General features: G+C 64.0%; 1 pseudogene; it reads right to left on the bottom strand.

The window, feature by feature from the left end:
• Positions 1 to 60: 60 nt before the first annotated feature.
• Positions 61 to 2761, bottom strand: LOC125917787 (left-right determination factor 1-like; annotated as a pseudogene).
• Positions 2762 to 9749: the final 6988 nt, after the last annotated feature.

Raw genomic sequence — 9749 nt, 5'->3', positions numbered from 1 at the left:
TCAGCAGTCCTTAGTCCCCAGCTGTCCCGATGCCTGGATGCACACAGAGGCAAGTCCATCGGAGGCCACGGCCAGCCCTAAGGCCCCAGCCTCCTGGGCACGGGCGCCCCGTCCCACGCGCAGCTGCACTTCTCCACCCTCATGTTGGGCAGGCTGACCACCTGGGGCCTGGGCCTGCCGCCCTCCTTGACGCCCACGATCAGGGGCAGCGAGGTCGTCTCCGAGGCCACGCACTGTCGCGGCCCCGGGAACGGCCGCCTGAAGGTCGGGGGCTCCGGGGGCTGCTGGCACGCGCCCACACACTCGTAGGCCAGGAAACCCGGGGGCTCCAGGACCCAGTTCTCGGCCCACCGCATGCCCCGCAGGTCAACGTAGGTCTCCTGGCGGCAGCAGCGGGCGCCCTCTGTCGCCTCGGGGTCGCAGTGGCCCTGAGCTCTGCGGGGACAGGAGGGGCGCAGGTCAGCTGAGGTCACGGGGGGGGGGGGGGGGCCCCCGGGAGGGAGATTTACCGCCAGCTCTCGTCACGTTGCACAGGCCGGGGTTTGCGCCGGGGACGGGGAACCACCAATAACCAGACCCTGCGCAGTACGTGACCTTAGTCCCGGGACGGGGGGCGAAACCACGCGTCCGTTGATTCCCACGGCGCCCCTGGGAGACCCCACGCCAACCCGCCCGTTCGGGGGGGCCCCCGAGGGCACAGGCGCCTACCCGTAGGCCCCGAGGTCCAGGGTGTGCAGCTCCAGCTGGGGCTCGCCCTGCCCGGTGCCCTCCTGGCCCTGGGACGCGAAGCGGAGCAGCGTGTGGGCGCCCGAGGCCCGCGGGCCCAGGTGCGCCCTCTGCACGGACACCTGCAGCAGCAGCGGCTGCCCAGACCGGCCCAGCTGGCGCCAGAAGTTCACGGCCTCGGTCACGTCGAAGGCCTTCCAGCCACTCCCCTGGAGGGACACCAGCCTGCGACACCCGTGGAGACAGGGGCCTGAGCTGGGGCTGGGGACACCCCTAGGAGGAGCCTGCCCCCTCCCCCTCCCCTCCCTCCCTTCTCTCTCCCCTCCCCCACACTAGGCCCACATGCCACCCTCCCCTTCTCCCCCTCCAGCCCCCTCCCCCTCCCTCTTCCCCCCCTTGGGGCCCCCCCGCCCCCTCCCCCCTCCAACAGCCCTACCCCCCAATCCCCCACCAACCCCTACCCACCCTGCTGACCTGGGCCCACCTGGGCTCCCCTCCCCTCCCCACTGGCAGCCCGGCCACGGCCTCCCCACCTGGAGTCCACCAGGTAGGTGCGGTTCGAGCTGTCCTCGTGGATGCGCAGCCACTCGACGGTGACGCGGGCGCGGGCGCCGTGCGGGGACAGCCGCTCGAGCCTGCCGAGCGCGGCTTTGGGGACCGGCTCCTGGAAGAGGCGCAGCACGGCCTGCACCAGCTCGCTGTTGGGCGGCAGGCGCCCCTCCATGCCGAACACCAGCACGTGCGTGGGGCCTCGGCCGCCAGCAACCTGCCCGCCACCTCTGGGGACGGGAGCAGGGTCAGCAGGCAGGTCAGGCCCGCTGGGAGGGCGCGGGGCCCAGAGCCAGTGAGCAGAATCCCCCAGGAAGGCAGGGAGAGGTGGGGGCGGGGCCTCACCTGCACAGCCGCCTTTTTTTTTTTTTTTAAAGTTTATTTATTTATTTTCATAGAGAGACAGAGAGAGCGAGTCCAAGAGGGAGAGGGCCAGAGAGCGAGGGAGAGAGGGAATCCCAAGCAGGCTCCGTGCTGACAGCGCAGAGCCTGACGTGGGACTCGATCCCACGAACCCCGAGATCACGACCTGAGCCAAAACCGAGAGTCAGACGCTTCACCGACTGAGCCCCCCAGGCGCCCCGACACGCAGCCTTCTTCAGGGGAAGGCGCTCAGCTAAAGTGGGAGGCCCAGCGGAGAGAGGGAGGCAGAGAGCCACCGTGGAAATCTGTGGTCACCAGCTGAGAGTGGCCTTTCCAGGAGGGAGGGCAAGAGCCCCGACTTCCTCTCCTCTCCCTGCCTGAGGGGCTCCTGCCCAGTGAAATGTCCCCAACCGGAGGAAGAGGCGCCTGGGGCCTGTCGCCAGCTCCAGTTCCCCAGAGGCACCAGGCCCCGTGTCCCCAACGCCTGAGGCTCCGGGCTGACGGTGGGACCACCTGACCACGGGCCACGTGGCCGCCAGCGGTCAGCTCTGCAGAGCGTTCAGGACCAGCCTCCTCGTCCCCAGGCCTCCAGGCGCCTGACCGGCCAAGGCCATCCTCCCTGTCACTAGCCCCAAATCCCCTTTCTCTGTCTCCCCTCTTCCCACGGGCTTCTGCACCCACGAGGGTGTCGTTCCTGCCTCACCTCTGCCAGTGGGGCCCCTGGTGCAGACAGAGACCAGGGCCCCGGACGCAGCCACGGTCACAGTCCCGTGGAGCTCCCCGCCCCCACGACGGCCGCCCCGGGACAGGCCCGCCGGCCTCGGCCTCCCCGCTCCCAACGAGCACCGGGCTGCGGCAGACGGGGGACCTCACCTCGGACCCTCTGGCTGAACCTCTTCCCGCGGGAGTGGGCGCCGTGACTGCGCTGCAACAGGGCCACGTACTGGGCCCTCACGTGGGCCGGGGTGACCAGCCCCTCCACGTCGCGCTGGTCCAGGACGGGCGCCTCGCGGAGGCCCAGCTGCCGCAGCAGGCTGGCCCGCACCTGCTCGCCGGTCAGGGCGGCCCCGGGGCCCGTCAGGGGCAGCGCCCAGAACGCCCAGCACAGCCACAGGGGCCTCATGGTGCCGCCCGGGGATGGGGGGCGGGTGTCAGAGCGCACGCGTCCCCCGAGGAGGCTCGGCGAGGGTCCCAGCCCGGTGTGTGGAGGGCCGGGCCCGGGCCAGCTTTATAGGCAGCCCTGAGCTGGGCCCGGGCGGAGGGGGGAGGTCACACCCCTCGGACCTCCTGGGAGCTCAGCAGCCAGACGGTCCTTGGGCCTCGAGGAGGGGGCCGTCTGGAAAGGGCACAGAGGCCCGTCTGGACTGTGGACAGCTGGCTGTTGCTACCTGCACGGTGGCCGGGAGGCCCTGCCTTGCTTCACGCCGCCTGCCCTGTTAACCTCACAGATGTGTCTCCTGGAGAAGAAGCAGGCGTCTCCTCTGTGCCACGTTCCCAGTCTCCCCAGTCACAGAACCGACCGGAGTGTGGCCCTGGCGTCCAGTTGCTGGCCGCAGGTAGAGTGCCTGCCCGCCACCAGGGCTCTTGGATCAAGGACCAGTTCTGGTGCAGGGATGAGCCTCCGGCCTGGTGCTCGCAGGGCGGTGGGGGCTGCTGAGATCCTGGGCTGTCCCCGGTTGGAAATTCCTGCTCCAGGGACCCTTCCCAGGCCAGAGAACCTATGATCATTTAGCACCGATGGGTGGGTGTCCAATAAGGACCCTCCCTCCCCCTCTTCTTGGCTGTTCACGGATTCAGACATTAGAGGGGGGAAACCAATCCATGGCCCCTTCCGACTTCTGAGCCAGAAACCGAGGGGGGACATACTCAGACTCACTAATTAGTTGCCGTTTATCTGAAGTCCGGATTTCAGTGGGAGTCCTATACTTTGATTTGCTAAATCTGGCAGCCAGAAAGCCAGTGTGGATTGGGACATTTGTTACAATGGGCCGCGGCAGCCCCATCCGTGGTGATGCGGAGGCGGGAGTCTGGCTTCCACCTGCACAGGGTCCCTTGGGCCAGAGATGCTCAACGGCCCTGGGGCCAGATCCTGTGTCCTGAGGGAGGAGAGGGGGGTGAGGGAATGAGGGATCAGTGCCACTGCCTGAGGGCCTGTTTGGACCCAGCCAAGGGCACCATGGGGGACACCGGACCGGCCTGAGATGTGGGCAGCGAACCTGGCACCCAGCTCGTCCCGGAGAGATGGGTGGTGGGGGCCGGGCTGGGCAGGCGGTGGGAGCCACCACCTCCCTCTGCCCCTTCGGGCCAGGATTTGACCCCAGCCAGAGTCCAGGCTGCCACGTGAGGGCCACGGGAAAACGTGGGCTCGGAGGTCACCCTCGGCCTCCATGCTGGGGGACGAGCCCGACCGGACCTGGGCTCAGAAGCAGAGGGGACTCAGGGCAGTGAAGGCTGGAGCCCAGGAGTGGCTTCACGTCGGCATCACCCTGTCCCCTCCTGTTCAGGGCCGACTCTGCTGTGGGTGTCCCAGAGATGGCCCGAGACCCGGCCCCAGGTGCCCTGGGCTGTCCCAACCCTGCCGCCCTCAGCCTCCCAGACCCCAGGTCTGGGGCCCGCGTGGCCCCGTGGGGCCCTCCCAGGACGGCCGGGGTCCATGGGGCCACCTTGCCCAGGGCTCCCTCCACAGGAATGGGGACCCACGTTTCAGTTCGTCCAGCCCCTTCCCGGCAGGAGTGAGTCCTGGGCTCTCCTCGCTGTGCCACCCACGAGCTGTGTGGCCTCTTGAGTCACTGAACCTCCCTCCTGACAGCTATCTGCTAGTCAGCTGGGTGAGGCCAGTAGAGCCTTTCTGGAAGGACGCCTTTGCATTCCGACAAGGAGAGCTGATGTGGATCCGGGCTCCTAAGCCCCTCCCCATGAGCTCACAGGATACACATTGTTAATGCCCCCATCTGACAGATAAAGAGAGCACACACAGGCAGGTGATGAACTTGTCCAAGGTCAGGGGCCAGGCCGGGCACCCCTCAGTGCTCTCATTAACAGTCTACGACCTTGGGCAAGGGCCTCAACTGCTCTGAGCCTCTGTGAAATGTCCACATTGTTTTCCACCCAGGGTGTGGGGAGGGCGAAGGAGAACTGTGAGGTCCCCAAAGGGAAGGGAGGCACCAGGCTGTGCCGGGGTGAGAGTGCCCACTGTGCATCCCCCAAAATGGGCAGTGGGGCACCCTTTGGCTCCTAAACACAGCTTTGCAGGGAGTGCCTCCCGTCCCCTGGGCCCCTACGCTGCACTTGGGCTTCCTTTCCTGTCAGCTGCCTCTTTGTCCCCACAGGTGTCCCCAGGACACAGAGAAGGAGCCAAGTCATCAATAAATATTTGCTTAATTAATTGAAGAGAAAGGGAGGGAGGAAGAGAGGGTTATGGAGATGCATGGCTTCCAGAAGATCCTTCTTCAGGGCAAGATTTGGGGAAAGAGACTGGCTTCTGTGGGCATTTTTGTTTTTGAACATTTTTTACTGGGTAGTCAAAAAAGAGAGTATTATTGCTGACAACTCTCCCCAAGAGAGAAAGAAAGAGAAAAAGGAGGAAGGAAGGAAGGAAGGAAGGAAGGAAGGAAGGAAAGGAAGGAAGGAAGGAAGGAAAGGAAGGAAAGGAAGGAAGGAAGGAAGGAAGGAAGGGAGCCGTCTGCGCTGGCCTACCGCCTAACAGTGATCATTCTGTTTGGAGTTTCTGAGCCCTGGGCCTCTGGGTCATTAGAAGGGAGAGGGAGGGCAGCGTCTGGACTGAGGAGGGGTGGATGGTGGAGGAGGGCGGGCCAGAGCGCTGTGGACACAGACCAGCAGGCGGCAGGCGACAGCCGCCATCGGGAGCACAGCCTGGAGATGGGCCGGAACCGATGCTCGTCCTCCAGACGACCACCTGGGTGTTTTCTCGACCCCGGGGCCGGGCCGTGGTTCACCGACGGGGAGGGGGCCCATCCACCCGCCAGGATCGCTGCCTGTCCCGGGGCTCCTTCGCTGGTGACCTACCTGTCCTACCTGTGTCACCGATCCCAGGTCCTACCAGAGCTTCCGTGCTTTTGTTCTGGGCGGAGTGAGGCCCGCGACACAGAGAGCAAAAGACAGGCTCGTCAGATACGGCGTGGAAGTTGCGGGGAAGGGGGCCCCGTGGGAGCTGGCGAGGAACCAGCTCCAAGCCCTCTGGGGCCCAGCCGCCCTGCCCCCTCCAGCGGCTCCCCCTGCCCCAGCGCCAGAGGAAGATGCAGGGGTGGGGAGGGAGGTCCCCGTGCAACCACGCATGCACCAACCGTGCACCGCTGCGCGGAGGCTGGTGCGGGTCCCCATGCGGCCCTCCGGGGGGCACAGAGGACAAGCACTGGAGGGGGGGGGGTCCTCCCCACACACCAGCAGTCCCAGTCCAGGGCGCCAGGAGCCCTGCAGGCCCCGTGTCACCCGCCAGAGGTCAGCCGCTGGCCGCATTGGTGGCGTGGGAGCCCCAAGCCTGCCTGGGTCACACGGGCAGGAGGACGGTGTGGGTGGGACAGCTCAGGGACAGGAAAGCCAGCCTCCCTGGGACTCTGGTGGGCTCTGAATATGGGGACATGGGGGCCCCCACATTGACCTGATGGCCCCCACCTCCAGTCCGGTCCCTCCTCCCCCCCATCCCCTCAGGTACTTCCAGCCTCAGACAACTAAGTGACACTGTCCCAAACTGTCCCCAGGGAGAGAAAAGGGCCAAAGGGGGCTCCGCAGCTGCGGGAGGCCTTCTTCCTCCAGCCACTGCTCTTGGGCACAACCCGGGCCACCCCACCCCTGTCCCCAGACGTGCCCCCCAGATTGCGGTGCCCCCTCCGAGACAGCTTCTGGCCCAAGGAAGCCTCCAGACTCGGGGGGCCACCCCACCCCGTAGTTGTGGGGCTCTGCCTCTCTCATCTCATCTGGCTGAGCCACCCAGGCGCCCCAAACTTAACTTTCTTAAAGTAAAACATTGTGAACATTAGCACTGTGAAAGACTCCTCCTGTTTATTAAGCACCTACTATATGTATATGATGGGCACTCTGTTGACATCTCGATTAACCCCAAGACGTTCCTTGCCAAAAAAAAAGGACATAATTCCTAGTTTACAGGTGGAGACATATTGAAGAGGGTAGAAAACTCGCCGGATGACACGCAGCTCGTGGATGGCACAACGAGGAGAGCCCAGGACTCACTCCTGCCGGGAAGGGGCTGGACGAACTGAAACGTGGGTCTCCATTCCTGCAGAGGGAGCCCCGGGCAAAGGCGGCCCTGTGGACCCCGGCCATCCTGGAAGGACCCCAAGGGGCCACGTGGGCCCCAGGCCCAGGGTCTGGGAGGCTGAGGGGGACAGGGTTGGGACAGCCCAGGGCACCTGGGGCCGGGCCTCGGGCCATCTCTGGGGCACCCACAGCGGTGCCGGCCCTGAAAGGGAGGGGACAGGGTGATGCCGACGTGAAGCCGCTCCTGGGCTCCAGCCTTCACCGCCCCGAGTCCCCAAATGTCCTCAACTGCAGGCCCTCAGTCAGAGCTGTCGAGGGTCTCCTCGTTCTCCCCACCCCAATGCCCCCTCCTCCCCTCGGGGACAGCAGGTCTGGCTTTGAGATGACTTCCCCGCCCAACAGACCCCACAGAAGGCCCGGCTCTGCCCAGACCCACAGCCTGGGGGGCAGGGCCCCTCTCCGTGCATGACAAACGTGGGGGCCGACCCCCCCGTGACCAATGTCCCTGTCCACAGTGGCTTTCTTCTGTTTGATTGCCCCGTTGTCTTACATCCCCAGCAAAACTCTTGAACCCAAGTGGAATCCACATCCGGGAGAGGGGCTGTGTTTGCAGAGGGCTAACAGGTCTGGGAGAGTGGCCCTCTGTCTCCACTGGTCCCCGTGCTGGGTCCACACTCAGCCTGCTGTATTGAAGGCAACTCACCGTGTCTCCGACCCCGGGCCAGAAGGGCCCCCTTGAGCCGCACACGGCAGGAGGCCAGGGAATGAACCGGCTTCTCGTTCCTCCCGGCTGCGGGGGCGTCTGGCCCGACCCCCCACACTGGGGGGTGACCATCTGGGACCAACCATCCATCCCTCGTCCTGGAGGCTGTGACTGCCGCCTCCCTCTGCCTTCCCCGCCCCCACAGTCCACAGGAATCCCAGACAAACTTTAATCAGAGGTACTCTATTAATTAAAACCCTCCCGAATTAACTCAAAACGGATCACAGATCTAAGTCCAAAATGCAAAGGCACAGAGGTGTCTGGCTGGTTCCATCAGTGGAGCAAATGATTCTTGATCTGGGGGTCGTGAGTAAGAGCCCCACGTCGGGGGTAGAGTTTACTTTTAAAAATATATGCGGGCGCCTGGGAGGTCCAAGCATCCGACTCTTGATTTCGGCTCGGGTCATGATCTCACAGTTCATGAGTTCAAGCCCCGCGTCGGGCTCGGTGCTGATGGCTCGGAGCCTGGAGCCTGCTTCTGTTTCAGCGTCTCCCTCTCTCTCTGCCCCTAACCCACTCCCATTCTGTCTGTCTCTCTCAAAAATAAACATACGTTAAAAAAAAAAAAATCAAGTCAATTAAAACACAACCACCACCAAGCAAAAACCCTCCAATGACTTCCTGCTGTACTTTTGGATGGAACTCAAATATCTTAAAGCCCAGGCTGACCTGGGCCAGGCTCACCCCCCTGCCTCTGAGCCCACGGTTCCCCACTTGCTCCCCGACAGCCGGTCACGTGGGCCTTCTTACCGTCCGCACACCTGCCATGCCGGTCCTACCCCAGGGCCTTCGCACTAGCCGTCCCCTCTGCCTGCAAGGTGCTGAGCCCTGACCTTGGCAGGGTTAGCTGATTCCTATCATCCAGAACTCAGATCAGACATCACGTCCTCAGAAAGCCCTCTCTTGCCCATGCATAAAATCTGTGCGTCCCTTCCTGCCCCCACCCATCAAGGTCTCTCTTATCATCCAGCTTTATTTTCTTCCTGCTGCTTGGTGCTATCTGAAATCACCTTCTTTATCTGTTTGTTTAACTGCTTGTGGACCGACTCCCCATTAGAATGTAGACACCACGGCTCGGTGACTTTGTCCGGCCCATTCACGGCTGTGTCCCTGCGGGAGAACGGCCGCCAGCCCCCTGTTGATCAATATTTGATCAATAGTTGATCAATATTTGTTGATTGCATAAATGAAGTAACGAATGGCAAGATGGAGTCTTAGCTCTGTGCGAACTTGGGGAACGTCTCAGGATCTCCGTCTCTTCGTAAACTCGATTTTTCATCCAGCTCCAAAGCACTAGGAGAGAGCGAAGGGTGGGGGGCTTCTCCCTGCACAAACCCTCGTCCGCCTGAGAGGCTGCAGGTTCCCGCCAAGGATGGCCTCCCGGGGACCGAGAAGGGTCATCAGCTCCCCAGCTGTGGCCCACCTGCCCCGGAGCCCCGGGAGCACCAGGCTCATGCGGGCAGGGCCGTTCCTCGTGCAGCGAGCCCTGCTGTGGACCGGGAAGTCTCTGCACCTGCCTGGGACCCCGGTCCCAGCAAGGAGCGGGACCCCAGGTCCGCACAGGGGCCCCAGTTGGTTCTGTGCTGCGGGGCTGACCCTGAGCCTTACTGAGGAGGTGAGCCCGACTTCATTTCCTTCTCCGGAAAATAGCTCTGAGGTGTGCGGTCTCCCCAGGCCCAGGAGAGGCTCTGGCCCCACCACCCGGGAGCCCACAGGGGCCCTCCCCCCCCCCCACCCCGTCCCAGGGCATCTCCTAAGAAGAGGGCACCTTGTGCATCGAGTGGGGGCCACACTGGCGGGGATGGGGTGGGGAGAGGGAAGCCCCACAGGACAGGGCAGAATCAGAACAGCAGGAAACACCCAGACCCCAGCCCGGCACAGTGCAGAGCGCCACAGGCGGGGGCTGTGGTCACAGTCACGGGCAGGCAGGTATGGAAAGGCTCAGAGCCGCCAGAAAGGCTCTGAGGGCAAGCTTCCTTGTTCTACAGACGGGGAAACTGAGGCCTGCTGAGGTCCTTGCTAATGGAGCGGCAAGGCTGGAGTCAAATGTCTCGGTCATGGGACGCCCCCCCCCAACGTCTCCAACCCCAGGCCCCCCGAGCCCCACGCGCCC

Source organism: Panthera uncia, unplaced genomic scaffold, assembly GCF_023721935.1.
Source record: "Panthera uncia isolate 11264 unplaced genomic scaffold, Puncia_PCG_1.0 HiC_scaffold_242, whole genome shotgun sequence".
In the NCBI taxonomy this organism is placed as follows: domain Eukaryota; kingdom Metazoa; phylum Chordata; class Mammalia; order Carnivora; family Felidae; genus Panthera; species Panthera uncia.
Note: the sequence above shows the minus strand (reverse complement) of the source record. Positions and strands in the feature narration are given on the sequence as shown.